Raw genomic sequence first — 16,946 nt, forward strand, 5'->3', positions numbered from 1 at the left:
GGGAAAATGTGATGTGTATCCATCCCTAAATCAGTTTTTATTTAATTCAATGACCATTTATTTAATTCATGTGTTTTCCAACTCATCTGACTCACTGGTAACTTGTAACAGAAATTTCTAAAACAGGTTTCTTTTGGGAAAACTGCTCTATTGCAGAATTACAACATTTTAATATGACGTTAGATTCTCTTCTGAAATATCTATAGCATCAGAGGAAGGTAAATTAGACCCGCTGAGGTAGAAAAAATTCTGCCATTTGATACTTAACTTCAATAGCAAATCTGCATGTTAAAGAGCAGTATTTTTTCTATCCACTGAGAGTGAAGGATTTGGAAGTTATCATATGTTTACAGTGACTCTGTTCTGCCACAGTCAAATCTCATCCATTTGGTAATTATATTTTGTGATGTCCTCAATATTTTTGTAATGTCATGTCCTGTATCATAAGAACTCATAAAGTCAGAGGCTCTATGGGGGCAGCATTAATGATATTAGCGCAGCATGTAATTTGTTTGATACCTTATACAAATGACAATGAAATCAATATTTAGACAAAGCTGTCCAGAGGTCATATCTTTTAAACTACAATATTGATTTAGACTACATAAGAGGTTAATGTGCATATTATTAACTTTAATGATAAAGAATAATTGTTTTAAATGCATTGTGAATTATAGTCACAGTGGTTTACACTTCTGTGAAAGCTTAAATATCATTGAAGATTTTCAATTAAATTTTAATAGGAAAGAATTCATTAGCTATCAGTGACCGATAAGCTGTGTATTTCCACACAGCAGTGTATTTACTTTCCATATTGTAATTTTTCAAATGAGATGTACAAACTTTGACTCACCTTTAATTTATTAATTTTACATTAAAAAGATATTTAATATGTGTGTGTTAGTTCAGTGACCTCATATAGCCCAGGATAATTGCATAATTTAACATTATGGTAATCTTTTCAATTTTTGGTCTTGGGGATAATTTTCAATAAAGAATAGAGAACTGAAAGTCTTTAAAGTCTGGTGAAATGTTCACCTCTGCTTCAGTATCTGTATTTTTTCCCACCTTCATTCCTCTTACCCTGCCTGCTACCACTTTCTTTTACAACTCAACACATGCCATGAAAGTTAGTATTCAAAAAAACTTTTTTGGCTCATTAAAATACATTATAATAGGTTTTATTTGCCACATCAACAACTTAATTTTCTTCCATAGACTTCAGGTACAAGAATGAAAATTAGATTCAGTTTTCAAAACCTTAGTTATTCCTAAGGCTCTTATTATCTTCTTTCCACCTAGTTTTCTACTGGGTACTATGGCAGGAAAAAAAGAACATAAACTACAATTTCAAACAGTGCATAAAAGGTTGGAAAGATAAAATATATCTACCTATAACAACCAAAGAAAATATTAAAGCTCTATTTATGATAGAATCCACGTCAAGTTTAACTACTTTGCTTTCACTTCTGATGAAATGATAAACTGGAAACATTTAGTTCAAAGACAAGTGTAGCTCTCACTCTTCCTTGGACCTCCTCCTTTTCATTTTTCTTTTACATCTGTACTTTCATACTAATCTTAACTAGTTTAAAAAAAACTACAAAAAGAGCACTTTGGGTTTTTTTTTCCCTTCATTTCACTTTCTTTACTTGAATTACTATTTTATTTTGATTGGCTTGTTTTTACTTGCCCTCAAATGACCAACAATGTGTAACAGATTCAATAAAAATTGTACCACTTCTCCAATAGCAAAACCTAAGAACAAACTCCAGAGACCAAAATTCATCATGAAAAAATTTAAACTTCTAGAGAGGATGGAAATAATTACTTGATTTTTTTCCAAAAGGAATTATATTCAATTGTGTAAAAGTGAATATAATACTTTCAACGAACCCCGTGGAAAGACTCCCAGTCATCACCTTCCTTGTTACTATATCTTTATTTGCTGACAAAAGAAGATCAGAGTCAGTGATTGGCTAATGGATCAGAAAGAAAAAAAATCTGTGCTTAAATGTTTAACACTTTCCAAATCTTGCTAAGAGAGCAATACATTTACCAAACCCTACGCCATGAGGTAGTGGCAACCCATACTTTCTTGCTGTTTAATTGATATTTCTAGGAAAAATCAGTATCATCCATCTATTACCATTATTACTTAGTCTCTCAGTAATTCTTTTCTATTAGAATAAAGATGTTAAAGCACTAGAGATATTTCCACACTAACAACGGGGCAGAGACTTTCAAAGCCAACTCTCAGTCATTTTTGCATTCTAAATTCCAATCACTGTATAACATCATTGGCAAAAATACTCTCCTATAAGCAACTATGTTATAACTTGAAGTGGGTAAGCAATATGCTTTTTAAGAGACCATTTTAGATATTGTGCAGAATACAATGGTATTTACATTAAAAAAAAGTCTTTTGCCTAAGATAGAACAAACTAATATTGAAGATGGCTTTAATTCATACTGATTTTCCCCAATCTATTATTCTTAATGTGTTTACAGTCATATTAAAGATTGATTATGGTCAGTGACATGAACCAATCTATATAAACACTGTCACTTTTATTTCTCTGAAACTTCTCAAGTTTAACACATGGTTGATGTCTTCCCAGAGCGTATCAGTTAAAATCTACACCTCCAACCTCAAGGTCCTCCAAGCCCCTTACTTGAGCTATACCACACTTTTGGAATCCTCAGATATTCCATGTACTTTCAGAGCTCTGGGCAAGGCATTAAAGTTCAAGGTGAAAGCCCAGTAGTCTGGGAAGAATGTCTTTAACTTTTGAGGCTGAGCAAACAGAGATTGAGTACTCACTCTAGGACCCTGGCCCTGTTCCTTTACACATTCAACAGTGAGAGTAATGGTCCCTTGTAGAGATAATAGTAAGAATATAATTAGATGAATGTCTGACACACTAGCAAGGACATCAATAAATAACACTAATAATACAGGCGATAATACCAATAATAAAGGCAATTATAATACCTATTATTACCATACGTGCCAACATTTTCTGAGTTCTTGTTAGAAGCCTAACATTGTTTCTGTTCCTTTGCTCAAAAAATTTTATGCTTATTCTATGAGAAAGATACTTTTACTATTTCTATTTCACAGAGAGGAAACTGAGGTAGGGAGATTTTATGACTCACCATGTCACACAGGTTGCAGTGAAGCTATTGTTCCAACCCAGGTCTATCTGACCTTCAGAGTCCTTGCTCTATCTCTATGGTCCATGCTCCCTTTAATTAAATAATATTTTAATGTAAACCACTAGGCAAGATCTTTCCCAATAACTGTGCCATGCTTTAGTATTTAGCAGTCTACATCCATGGGAAGAGCTTGATTCATCCATTCAACAAATATTATGGCTTGCCATGTACCAGGCATGTTCTGTGTTGAGGAGACATACATGTGTAAAACAATTTTAAAGAAGCCTGATCTCATGGAGTTTGAGGAAGAAGAGACAATGAATGCAAACATTTTATAGTATTTTAGAAGGTGTTAAGTACTGTGGAGAAAGACGAAGTTGGGAAAGTCAACAAGGAGGTGAGGAGTGCTGGACTGTAGTACAATTTTTAACAGGATTCCAGAGAAGGTCTCAGTTGGAAAGCAACACATGGGCAAAGAAATGAAAATAACAAGGGAGTGACCCTTGGTCAGAGAAGTGACTGTGAAATATCCAGAAAGCTAGTATGACTGAAGGAAGTGATTGAGGGTTGGGGACGGTATTAGATGCCATAGTTAGAGAAGTGCAAGGAGGGTGGAAGCCCCTCTGTAGAATTTAGCTTTCATTCTAAGTGCTAGGTAAAGTTTTTAGAGGGACTTGGGTGGTGTGACAGACATGATGGCTGCTATCTGGAGAATAAGGCAGAGAAAGGGCAATGGAGGGGACAGGCAGAAGAGTTCAGGGGAGATTATAATAATCCAGATGATATAAATTGGTTGGATTCTGGATATATTTTGAAGGTAAAAACAACAGATTTTGCAAATGTCAATACTGAACAATCTACTATGCCTGATAAAATTTGGAGATGAAAAACAATGTATTGAGCTTTTTTTTTTTTTTTTTGGCAAAGACAAGAAGCATTCAACAAAGAGCTCTGACTAGATATCTCTAGAATCCAGCAAAGGAAAATTTTGGTAAGGAGAGAAAAGGCAATTTTATTTTTAACTTCTATTCATCTTTTCCTTCTAAAAATTATGTTTTTACAGCTATCAGTATGGATGCCAATATTACGTCTTTATAAGCTATGTTATTTTTAATTTAGAAAGTATCCTTCTGTAATTTCATAGTCCAAGGGCAATTAAAAATTAACAACAATTTCAACCACAATAAGAGTAAACATACAATATCAAATACTATAAACTTACTACTAGAAAGCATACACTATAGTTTTATTTTAAAAGAGTGGCCACCCATAGTTAATGTGCTTTATCTGGTTTGCTAAATGATGCCTGAAATGGCTGGCTTTTCAGTTCCTAAATTTTGCAGTCTTGATTATGTGCTACTTAAACAAACAAAAACAATCACAGAAATACTAGTGATGGACCTAACCATTAATTATCTCCTTAATTATTCCTTTTCATCCTTTTATCTTTTCATTTAGACTTTGTGATATGCTGCTTTGCTTGCTGAGAGTATGTGAGGAGTGGAGTGGAGTTGACTAAAGGATGCAGTGCTGATGTCTATAAGAGCATTGCATTCTGCAAAGCTCTAGAGTCACCTGGAATGATTTTACTCAACTGTCAGGCTAGAAGCACAAGGAATTAAGGCAGAATCCAAAGATGAAGTATATTTTGCTTCTGATAATTTTTGGCTATTTAAAGAGCCTAAATTATGGGAAGAAGTACCAACCAGTTCTTCCTTAACTTTGACTATTTCAGCTAAAAAAAATGCCTACCAATCTCCTTTCCAGTGCAAGAAACTGGAGAGTTTGGTTTGGACACAAGATAGAAATTGCAGCAATGCTGGGTGAGAATGGGCACAGTGGGGTTGACTGCCATGACAGCTAGAAGAGAATCTTAGTCTTGCTTGAGAACATGTTGACAATTTCTAGAGAGAAATGGGAATATCTTTTGATGCACACATTACTTATCGAGTGTCTGCCTGTCTCATCCCAGAATTCTAAGTATGATTAAGATGTAGTCCAGCTCTCAAGGTGAGCACAATTTAGGGGATATGATAGATATGTAAATAGACAGTTGTAATGCAGGGTTGTGAGTGCTGTGATAAAGCAAAATAAAGGGTTCAATGGGAGCAATGAAAGGAAGCATATCACTCTCTAACTCCAGAACCGAAAGTGAAGACTTTCTCCCAGTGGAGAAGATCATGGTGATCTATGGTAATTACATGTCTCGATCACCAGAAATTTTAGAAGTGGAGGACAATTACATAGAGAAGACTTTAAAAATTTGTGATAAAAAATATTTAGCTTAAATCTATTTGTTGATTCCTTTAATAGGGTCTCAATAACACAAAGCTTAGATCTATTTTACATAATGACTATAAAATAGATTTTTTTTTTTTTTTAGGGCTGCACCCATGGCATAGGGAGGTTCTAAGGCTAGGAGTAGAATTGGAGCTACAGCCACTGGCCTACGCCACAGCCACAGCAAAGTGGGATCCGAACCACGTCTGTGACCTACACCACAGCTCACAGCAATGCTGGATCCTTAGCCCACTGAGCAAGGCCAGGGATCAAACCCACATCCCTATGATCCTAGTCCAGTTCATTAACCACTGAGCCGTGAAAGGAACTCGTATAAAATACATGTTTAAAAATATTATATCAGGACTGATGCATTTATCCATAATCTAGCTAAATATTGAGGGCTATCTTTTTTCCTTGCATTTATATAGGGGAAAACATCTCCCAAGGAAATTAAATTAGAGACTCTTTTACTTTAACTCCTAAAGATAAACCTATAACAGATTTTAAAGCATCTGCTCTATTACTTCAGTTCTTACGATGAAGAGACATTTCTATAGTCATAAAAGTTAACATCAGAACTGTCTCCAGTGGGCATTGCTTCTGGCAATCTCCAAGGTGGCACTGAGGATTAAAAAGGATGCACTGATTGGTTCATTCTTTCTCACTCTTTGTCCTTGCTCTCTCAAGTCACCACACTGACATATTTACAAAGAACTGGTAGGAAAGTCAGCACCATCCCTGCTCACTTGCTACCTGTTGTGGGCAAGTGGAAGACTTCAGTTAGTGCAAACCACTGGTTTGAGCATTAAAGTCACTCAAAAGATACTGAATGATATTTTTGTTCCCAGAATAGAAAGTTAATCTTGACACAACAGTGGCTGGCTTTGCCTAAGGTCATTTTGCTGCTGACAAGTAGCATAGTTTGCTGGGTGTGATGTGTTATAAAAGGTGTGCACATGTATGGGGACCCAGTGACCACTTCTCTTTTGCCACATCTCTGAATACACCACGGCTTTCAATAGCACTGAAAGCAATTCATACCCACAGGGGGTTTTTATTTTGGGCCTACCCTGCACAAATGAAGTTCTTTGGTTTAATTTCCCCAGTTGCCACAGTATGAAATACTTATATCTTAATATTTCTAAACAAATTATAATCAAGGTTGCCATGTTTTTATAAATACAAATTTCAAATGGGTAGAAGACCTGAATAGACATTTCTCCAAAGAAGATATACAGATGGCCAACAAGCACATGAAAAAATGCTCAACATCACTGATTATTAGAGAAATGAAAATCAAAACTACTACAAGGTACCACCTCACACCTGTCAGAATGGCCATCATTAACAAGTCAACAAACAAGAAATGCTGGAGAGGGTATGGAGAAAAGGGAACCCTCCTACTCAGTTGGTGGGAATGTAAATGGGTACAACCACTATGGAAAACAGTATGGAGGTATCTCAGGAAACTAAATATAGAGCTACCATATGATCCAGCAATTCCACCACTGGGCATATGTCTGGACAAAACTTTCAATGAAAAAGATACATGCACCTGTATGTTCATTGTAGCACTATTCACAGTAACCAAGATAGGGAAACAACCTAAATGTCCATCGACAGATGAATGGATTAAGAAGATGTGATATATATACACAATGGAATACTACTCAGCCATGAAGAAGAACAAAATAATGCCATTTGCAGCAACATGGATGGAACTAGAGACTCTCATATTAAGTGAAGTAAGTCAGAAATTGAAAGACAAATACCATACAATAGCACTTATAACTGGAATCTAACAAACATCTCAAATGAACCTTTCCACAGGGGGAAAAAAAAAAACAAACAACTCATGGACCTGGAGAACAGACTTGTGGTTACCAAGGGGGAGAGATGGGGATGGATCGGGACTCTGGGGTTAACAGATGCGAACTATTGCCTTTGGAATGGATAATCAATGAGATCCTGTTGTGTAGCACTGGGAACTATATCTAGTCACTTATGATAGAGCATGATGGAGGATAATGCAAGAAAAAGAATGTATGTATATATATGTATGTGTGACTGGGTCCCTTTGCTGTACTGTAGAAAATTGACAGAACACTGTAAACCAGCTATAAAGGAAAAAATAAAAATTAAAAAAATAAACCTAATTTTTTTTAATGGAACAAAAATGCTCATTCCAGTGTTGGTTTTAATAGAAATAGTGGGATTTAAGAGTCCAACATTTTTAATTCATTAAATAATTAAATGATAACATATGCCCAAGTGAAATTTCAATAACACACAACAATGTTATAGTTGAGGGAATCCTAGGGGCTACCCCAAAAAAGATCAAACTTATATACACTTGTCTAAATAAATCACTTTGCTGTATACCTGAAACTAACACAACACTGTAAATCAACTATACTCCAATATAAAATAAAAACTTTAAGTTCTTTATACTTATTTCATATTAATTTTTTTTAGTTAAAAAAAAGATCAACCTATGTTGGAAACATCATCTAATCCTCTCCTTATCACTGAGATGTGGCTTTGACCTTAGTCTTTTTGATTGACTGACCCTCAACATAATTAAATATCTCATTGGTAGAATTACATTACCTGATACTCTTCACTAGATTCCCACTGAGTCTGGCTCTGTGACTGAGTAATAATAATAGGACTTCTCTTTTCTCACTAAGTCATGAAGCAGGTTTCACTATGCTAGGAAAATGGACCATTTAGAGCTGTGGCTCTTGGTCCATTAGGTCTAATACATATTTTCTCATATTAAAGATTTTTGTAGTGCCCTCCTTACTATTCGGAAAAACAACAAAATGGACCCATAAATGATTTTGAAATTTAACATAATGCCTTAATGCTATTATACAGAAGACTAAATAGAAAGTCATGTACAATAAAATCACATTGATTTATTCAACAAATATTTATTGAGTACTTACTATGTGCTAGGCCATATGAACAACAGCAAAAGAAAACAAATGTCTCTGCCCTCTTGGAGTTTGTGTACAGTGGGGAGGAAGGAAAAAGAAATAAATACTGAACATAATTAATAAGTGGATTATATCGTATGTTAGCGAGTGATATGTGTTAACAGAAAACAGAAAAAAATAGAGGGGTTGAAGAATGTGGGGGAGGAAGATGGTGTATACATTTAATTAGGGTGGTTGGAGAAGACCCCATTGAGAAAGTGAGTTCTGAGCAAAGAACTGAATGAAGTGAAGGAATAGTCAAGTGGATATTGGGGGGCAAATGTTCCAGGTAGAGGGAGGAGCTACAACAAACACCCAGTGTGCTTAGGAACCCTGATAGTGGGGCACAGCGAGCATCAGGAAGGGAAGAACAGAACATGTGAGAGAATTAACAGGGAACCAGGTCATGAGTGCCTTTGAGGCAATCCTAAAGTCTTTGGCATTTATTGTGTAAAGTTGCAGCTGGAGTTCCCATTGTGATGCAGAAACAAATCTGACTAGGAACAATGAGGTTGTGGGTTCAATCCCTGGCCTCACTCAGTGGGTTAAGGATCTGGCATTGCCATGAGCTGTGGTGTAGGTTGCAGACATGGCTTGGATCTGGTGTTGCTGGGTCTGTGGTATAGGCAGCTATAGTTTCAATTACACCCCTAGCCTGGGAACCTCTAGATGCCACAAGTGGAGCCCTAAAAGGCAAAATAATAATAATAATAATAATAATAATAATAATAATAATAATAATAAATAATAAGTTGCAGCCATTTGCAAAATTTCAGTAAATAATATCGGTTTCAGGATGCAATCTCAATTCATATAATCATGAAACAGATTTTAAAGTTATATCAGTGTCTATATTTAGTCATGCAGGATATGGGACAATTTTCACTATTTATGATTGTCTAATGCTTTTTAAGACAATTAGTATCCCCAATCCCCAACCCCCTATGCAAGTAGGGCTCCCCAACCATTGTGGCAATTAATTCCTCCCCAAATTTCTAAATACCCAAGGGCCCAATATTGCCTTCTCTCAAGTGAGAATAATTTCCCTACAGCAAAAGCTCTTCAACATTTTGGTTTCAGAAACTCTTAAAAAATTTCCCCCCCTCTTTTTTTTTTCCCCTTCCCCCCACCTTTTTTTTTTTTTTAGGGCTGCTCCTGTGGCATATGGAAGTTCCCAGGCTAGGGGTTGATTGGAGCTACAGCTCTACAGCTGCTGGCCTGTGCCACAGCCACAGCAATGCAGGATCTGAGCCACACCTGTGACCTACACCACAGCACATAGCAATGCCAGATCCATAACACACTGAACTAGGCCAGGGATCGAATCTGCATCCTCATGGATACTAGTTGGATTTGTTTCTGCTGTGCCACAATGGGAACTCTCCTCTTAAAAATTATTGAGGTTCTGAAGAGATTTTTGTATGTGTAGGTTTTATCCATCAAAATTTACCATTTTAAAAATTAAAAATGAGGAGTTCCCATTGTGGCTCAGCAGAAACGAATCTGACTAGCATCCATGAAGATGCAGGTTCAATCCCTAGCCTCATTCAGTGGGTTAAGGATTTGGCATTGCTATGATCTGTGGTGTAGGTTGCAGACGCAGCTCGGATCTGGCATTGCTGTGGCTGTGGTGTAGGTCAGTGGCGACAGATCTGATTTGACCCCTTGCCTTGGAACCTCCATATGCCACGGGTGCACCCCTAAAAAGACAATGAAAGCATATAAAGATATATCTGTGTTCTTGAGTTGAAAGAATTAATATTGTTAAAATGACCATACTTACCCAAGACAATGTAGAGATTCAATGCAATCCCTATCAAAATACCAAAGATATTCTTCATAGAGCTAGAACAAATAATCTTAAAACTTGAATGGAAATGCAAAAGACCCCAAATAGCCAAAACAATCTTGAGAAACAAGAACAGAGCTAGCAGAATCATGCTCCCTGACTTCAGACTATACTATGAAGCCATAGTAAACAAACCAGAGTGGTACTGGCACAAAAACAGACAGATCAATGGAACAGGATAGAGAGCCTGGTAATAAACCTACACATTTATGGTCACTTAATCTATGATAAAGGAGGCAAGAATATACAATGGAGAAAAGACAGTCTCTTCTATAAATGGTGCTGGGAAATCTGGATGGCTACATGTAAAAGAATGAACTTAGGACATTATCTAACACCATATACAAAAATAAAGTCAAAATGGATTAAAGACCTAAATGTAAGAACAGATACTATAAAACGCCTAGAGTAAAACATAGGCAGTATACTCTTTTACATAAATCATAGCAACAATTTTTTTGGATCTGTTTCTTACAAAGAAAAAAAAGCAAAAATGAATAAATGTGACCTAATTAAACTTAATTTCCTTTGCACAGAAAAGGAAACCATTAACAAAATGAAAAGACAACCTGATGAATGGGAGAAAATATTTGCAAATGATATGACTGATAAGGGGTTAATATCCAAAATATATGAACAACTCATACAATTTGACATCAAAAAACAAACAACCTGATTAAAAAATGGGCAGAAGGCCCAAATAGATATTTTTCCAAAGATGAAATGCAAATGGGCAATAGGCACATGAAAAGATGCTCAATATTTCTAATCATCAGGGAAATGCAAATCAAAACCACAATGAGATATCACTTCATACCTGTCAGAATGGCTAGTATCAAAAAGAATACAAATAACAAATGTTGGTGAGGATATGGAGAAAGGAAACCCTCATACATTGTTGGCCAGAATTGAAACTGGTGCAGCCACTGTGGAAAACAGTAGAGATGGTTCTCAAAAACCTGAAAATAGAACTACCACATGACCCAGAAATTATAAGCAAAAAGCCCAAAAACACTAAATGGAAAAGATACATGCACCCTAATGTTCATAGCAGCATTATTTACAATTGCCAAGTTATGGAAACAACCTAAATATCCATCAACAGGTTAATGGCTAAAGAAGATGTGGTATATAGACAATGGAATACTATTCAGCTATAAAAAGAAGGAAATTTTTCCATTTGCAACAAAATGGATGGACTTGAAGGATATTATGCTAAGTGAAATAGGCAGACAGAGAAAGATAAATACTGCATAATATCACTTATATGTGGAATCTAAAAAATACAGCAAGCTAGTAAATATAACAAAAATAAACAGGCTCACAGATACAGAGAATAAATTAATAGTTACCAGTGGGGAGTGGGAAGGAAGCAGGCAGGGATAGTATAGGGGTAGGGGATTAAAAGGTGCAAACTATTATGTATACAATAAGCTACCTAATGTACAACATAGGGAATAGAGCCAATATTTTATAATAACTATAAATGGAGTATAACCTTTAAAACTGTGAATCACTACATTGTATACCTGTAGCTTATATAATATTATAATCAATTCTACTTCAATTTAAAAAATGAGATATAACCTATCATTCATTTAGAAATAACAATAATAAATCCATGACATGTTAACATCAGTGATCAAATATTATGTAGCCTTTGAAAAGTATAAGCAAATGACAGTGAAAAAAATAATACCTCAATACTATTATGAAAATAGTTTTAGCTTCATAAATCCCTACATGGTCTTGGGGATCCTCCAGAGATTCCTGAGTCACACTTTGAGAACCATGACTAAGAGCAATGGAAATAAAGTATAATGTATTTTTATTTCCCTTGGGATCTAGAACTAGATGCAAAAGAATATTTATGGTACTATGTATAACTAGATGCACTCTTGAGTCCTAGAAGTGAACCATCTTGGTATATGCTGGATAGTTCAAAATACATGACAGAATAGGAAATAAAACAAAACAAGAAAGTAAAGGAAAAGGAGATTGGAGTTCCCACTGTGGCACAGTGGGTTAAGGATTCAGTAGGTTGTAGCTGCTGCTTGGTTTCAATTCTGTCCTTGGCCTGGGAATTTCCATATGCCTTGGGAGTGGCAAAAAACAAAAACAAAAACAAAACAGGATTTATGAAATGAGGAGGGGCAATAGAAAAGTTATGCCTAAGCCTTTAAGAGTTTAGCTAATTTATGGTAAAAACATTTAAAGAATTGATGTTCCATTAATATTAAAGAAGAAACTACATACAAATGACTTGTTACTAGATTAGAAACGTAAAAGTTTTTTGTCCCGAAATAAGTATAAAAACATATCATAAGCTCCTTTGTTTTCACAAGGCCTTGTAGATACTTTAGGACCTATATTAAATATATATTCAATTAGATTTTCCACAGAAAAGCATGAGGTTTCAGATGATCTTTCCTATAAGTAAATTAATTAGCTGGAAAGATCTTTTGCAACGAAATAAAATTCTTTAGTCTTAAAAAATTAAGAACTGTGTTACATGATTAAACTTTTTAATATTATTAGGCAATAAAAGTGAATATTGCCATCTGTCAAGGCTTTGTCTTTAGAATGATATCTTTTTTTTCTTTTTTTTTTTCTCTTCTACAAAGTATCTACTCATTGAAGGGGTCTGTTATTCATCTTGGCACATCCTGCAGGATCTCAGATTCTGAGAGCTGGGAGAGAAGCCTTAGAGGCCAAGTTCAAAACCCTTCTAGGACTTGAACCCTTCTGCATGTGGTCATACAGGCTCTGCTTCAACAGTTCCAGTGACTGGGAACTCATGACCTCCACAGGAATATTCTGATCTATTTTTTGGCAATTTTAATTTTGGGGAAATGCTTCTTTACATTTTATGGTCTCTGTAGCTTCTATCTATTCTATGATTTACCCTGTGTAATAATTTTTTAAGTTTAAATAAAATAGCAGGTGCAGAGAAGGGGCACAGCATTTGTCACCAAGAGCATCAGATTTATGTTCTTTGCCTGCCCTCCTGCCCTGAATATTGTGGATGGCTTGCTGAGCATCTAATCTAACTATTTCTATTATGTCTCTGCCTGAGCAGAGCAAAAGGCCAAAGTGGCATGTACTGACTCCCTTGCAGCTGGAGTTGCAGATGAGATTTAGGTTTCACTAATCAGAGGTATCTGCCTAAGATTTGAAATTAAAACTCAGTTATCCGTCCACAGCAAACAGGAATAGCATAAGCAGCTGTCACAGAGTCTTCCCAACATGCTGATATGACAGAAGCTGCAACTTCTTGGTTCGTTCATGTGGCTTTAGTACTAACATCTGGAACCTGACCCTTGAGTTTGTTTTCTTAGGCCTTTTCTGCCTCCGAAAATTCTGTGATCCAGTAAAAACTCTATAAACCCTATAATAACCATGTCCCTCCTCCCCCGCTTTGGCTGCATCCACATCATATGATGTTCTTGGACCAGGGATTGAATCTGAGCCACAGCTGCAATCTATACCATCGCTGTGGCAAGGCCAGATTCCTTAACCCACTGTACCACAGCAGGAACTCACATCAGGAACTCCATAAATCCCTTTCTGATTAAATTCGCTAGAAGGAATTTTTGTTCTTTGGATTGAACCTTGGTCATTACCACTCTTGCCTGCAACAACACCCTCCCCACCACAGGCTTTTGGAGAACTGACAAAGTAAATCACATCCAATTCAACATCTTCTTTTCTCTGGTACATGCTGGTGGCCTCAGTGAATACATCTGGATCAGTATCCTGTTTTGCCATTTGTGAGCTGCTCTGTGTGTGTGTGTGTGTGCACGCGCTGATACAGACAAGTTACTTAACCTCTCCACATCTCAGTTTTCTAATGTGTAAAGTGGTGATAACAATAATACCTAATTAGGTTGTTTGAGATTAATTGTAATAATCCTTGTATCAAGCTTAGGGTAGTACCTGACATGTGATAAGGGCTCAATAAATGTTAGTTGCTACTATTATTGTCATCATCATTTTCACTGAGCTCTTTTCAATGGCCTTGATTTTAAAACGCCAGAAAAAACAACAAGAATATATTATGGTTAGTTTGTCAATGTCTTTCTTTACAATTTCCAAAACTGAATTCATAGCGCAGTAGGTCTGATGAGTCCAGAAGAGAATATCATTCTCAACATTCTCCTTTCATCCAATGTAGCAAAACTGATGTATATACAACTCACTCTCATGGAAATGATTAAATGCAATTCAAACTCAAAGTCTTTTCCATATTTTCTACTGTTAAAGCAAGATATCACTGTTTTGTATACAAGGGAAGACTTTTGGTTGGTACTTTTTAATGTTCATCTTGTAGAATTAAGCCTATTCAGTCCATTGATTACATATATAAATTGTATATTGTGTGTGTGTGTGTAGAGCATACATATATTGGTCTCAAGCAAAATGAATTAACTATCCCTCCAAGCAAGTTTGATAAGGAAGCAGCCAATTATCTCCTCAAAGTCATTAATAAATATGGTGAACAGGTTAGACCAAGGACAGAGCCCAGCATTCCTCCATTTGGCATCCCCATCGTTATCAATCCTTTCATATAATCACCCTTCAGGCTTGACCATTTAGTCATTTATGAGTCTAACTACACTATCATATAATCCAGATATCCCTGTAGTAAGATTTTATTTCAAAAGTCTCATTAAATCCAGATCTTCTCTGCAGCACTTCCCTTATCCACCACTCTAGAAAATGCACTTCTTATTTGCACCATATCATAATGTAACAAAATATAAATACTAGTTTAATTTTAAACAATGATTCTAACATCTGAAAGCACTCCTTCAAGCACTGAGTGAAATCCTGGAGCTAGCCCTCTCAGCCAAATCAGCAATTCTCTATTTCTTGACTCCAAGGATCATTTTGTAATCTCAGTTCCACAGAACTCAATTAATTATTTTACACTATTTCTCTTCCCCTCATTTCCCACTGATAGTGGGACCACCACTTTCTCAGCCCACAGCCCTTCACCTCTAGAGTATATCAAACCCAATTATTAATCTTTTTGTCATCCCACCTATTCTTTCAGAGCAGTATCTTCTAACCATGTGACCTGCATAGGAATCGCGCATAACTCCCTATAAAACACTAGCGCAGACTCAGGGCTCACAAGCCCTTGTGTTAAACTGTCATTTTAATTCCTCTTTTGACAAATATTTGTTTTTTCAACTACTTGGTTTTAGAAGAACACTTTGGCATTTCTATAATTAGACTATGATTTAGCTTTTTAAGCTAAAATTACTAAAAGGAAGCAACTTTTATTTCTGTGGGAGGTTTGGTGGCAAAAAAGGATGAAGAGCAACGATTTGCTTTCTTTCCTTGTGATGACTTTATTTGTCCAGACTCATCTCAAGGAAGAGGCTTATATAGTGTTAAGACACTGAATATGTACATGTGTCGTATTGTTTTCTAAACTAGGTATATTGTAATGATAAGAATATCAGGAGTTGGATATTTTTAATGCATTATAAATTGGATGAAATTTCTTCTCAAAGTATAGTATCAGCTTAATAGTCTTCTACAGGCTTAATTATTAAAAAGCAGATAGAAACATAAAAGAAGTAAAGCATGCTTAGGAAACTCATAGTACATTTTGTGTAAAACTGTTTTTAAGATTCAAGAAGTACGGTTTTAAGATTTTAAGATAGCGAAGGCTTAAATATTAAGAATGATATCCACAAATAACCCCCTTTTTTGTGAATTATTTTACCCTTTTATAAATATGAAAGAATTCTACTGCATTATATATATAATACTTCCAATGGGACTATGTAGAGTTTAAAGGATATCTATTTCCTCTTCTTCTAATATACATTTTAAATAATGATCATAAAATCTAAGGCTATATTTATCAGACATCATCAATGTTATTAAACGTGACAATGGCAATTAAGGCATATGTCATTAAAAATTCAAACTGCTACAATTAGAAGCAGCATAGCTACTTCTTAAGGTAGAGTTCTTATATTCTGAGGGCCACTCAAGCAACAACTGCTTGTATCTTACGTAATTTGCTTGAGTAACCCACAAAAGTTAATTTTTTAAAATGACAATATCTTGGATGTATACGTGCTTTGCATTTCTCCAACTGCAGAGACAACTTTCAAAGAACAGACGCTCCTTTTTCTGTATAGCTACCTTTTCATTTTCTTTCTCTGAATAGATCCATAAAGTTCAGGGAAAAAAACCAAGAATAATAAATCCAAATCTCTGTATAAAATATACCTTCATGACACACACAAGCTGGAAATCACAGGAACCAATAAAAATGCAGGCAGCCCACTGATAATGAGGTCAGAAATACAAATAAATTTACTTTTAATGAAGACTGGAGGCACAGTAATCAAAGTGTTAAAATTCATTTCATGCATATCTCATTTGCTTCTTAGCTGATATTTACCACGCAATTCTGTGAGAAAGTAGAGGCCTAAGATGCTCCAGATAAATGGCTCAATTAATTGTACAGAGGTAGACTTCTTTGAGCCGAGCTGGAGCTGTGAGCTCTTTATTAAAAGCACTATTCTGTAGCCCATAACCTTGTTCCTTGACTCCTCTCTGGTTTCCAATTTAAACAAGTCCCCATGCGGCCTGCTCTAAAGGGCTTTGTCTCCCTGTCATTGTTAAGAGAGCTGAGGCATCCTGGAAGT

At 35.7% G+C, this 16,946-nt stretch overlaps 1 protein-coding gene across 8 annotated transcripts in view; it reads right to left on the bottom strand.

Annotated features, from left to right (window-relative positions):
- Nucleotides 1-16,946, bottom strand: part of MCTP1 (multiple C2 and transmembrane domain containing 1) — a 539,003-nt gene that overhangs the window by 166,264 nt on the left and 355,793 nt on the right. The window lies entirely within an intron of this gene.

The sequence above is a fragment of the Phacochoerus africanus genome, chromosome 4 (assembly GCF_016906955.1).
Source record: "Phacochoerus africanus isolate WHEZ1 chromosome 4, ROS_Pafr_v1, whole genome shotgun sequence".
NCBI lineage: Eukaryota > Metazoa > Chordata > Mammalia > Artiodactyla > Suidae > Phacochoerus > Phacochoerus africanus.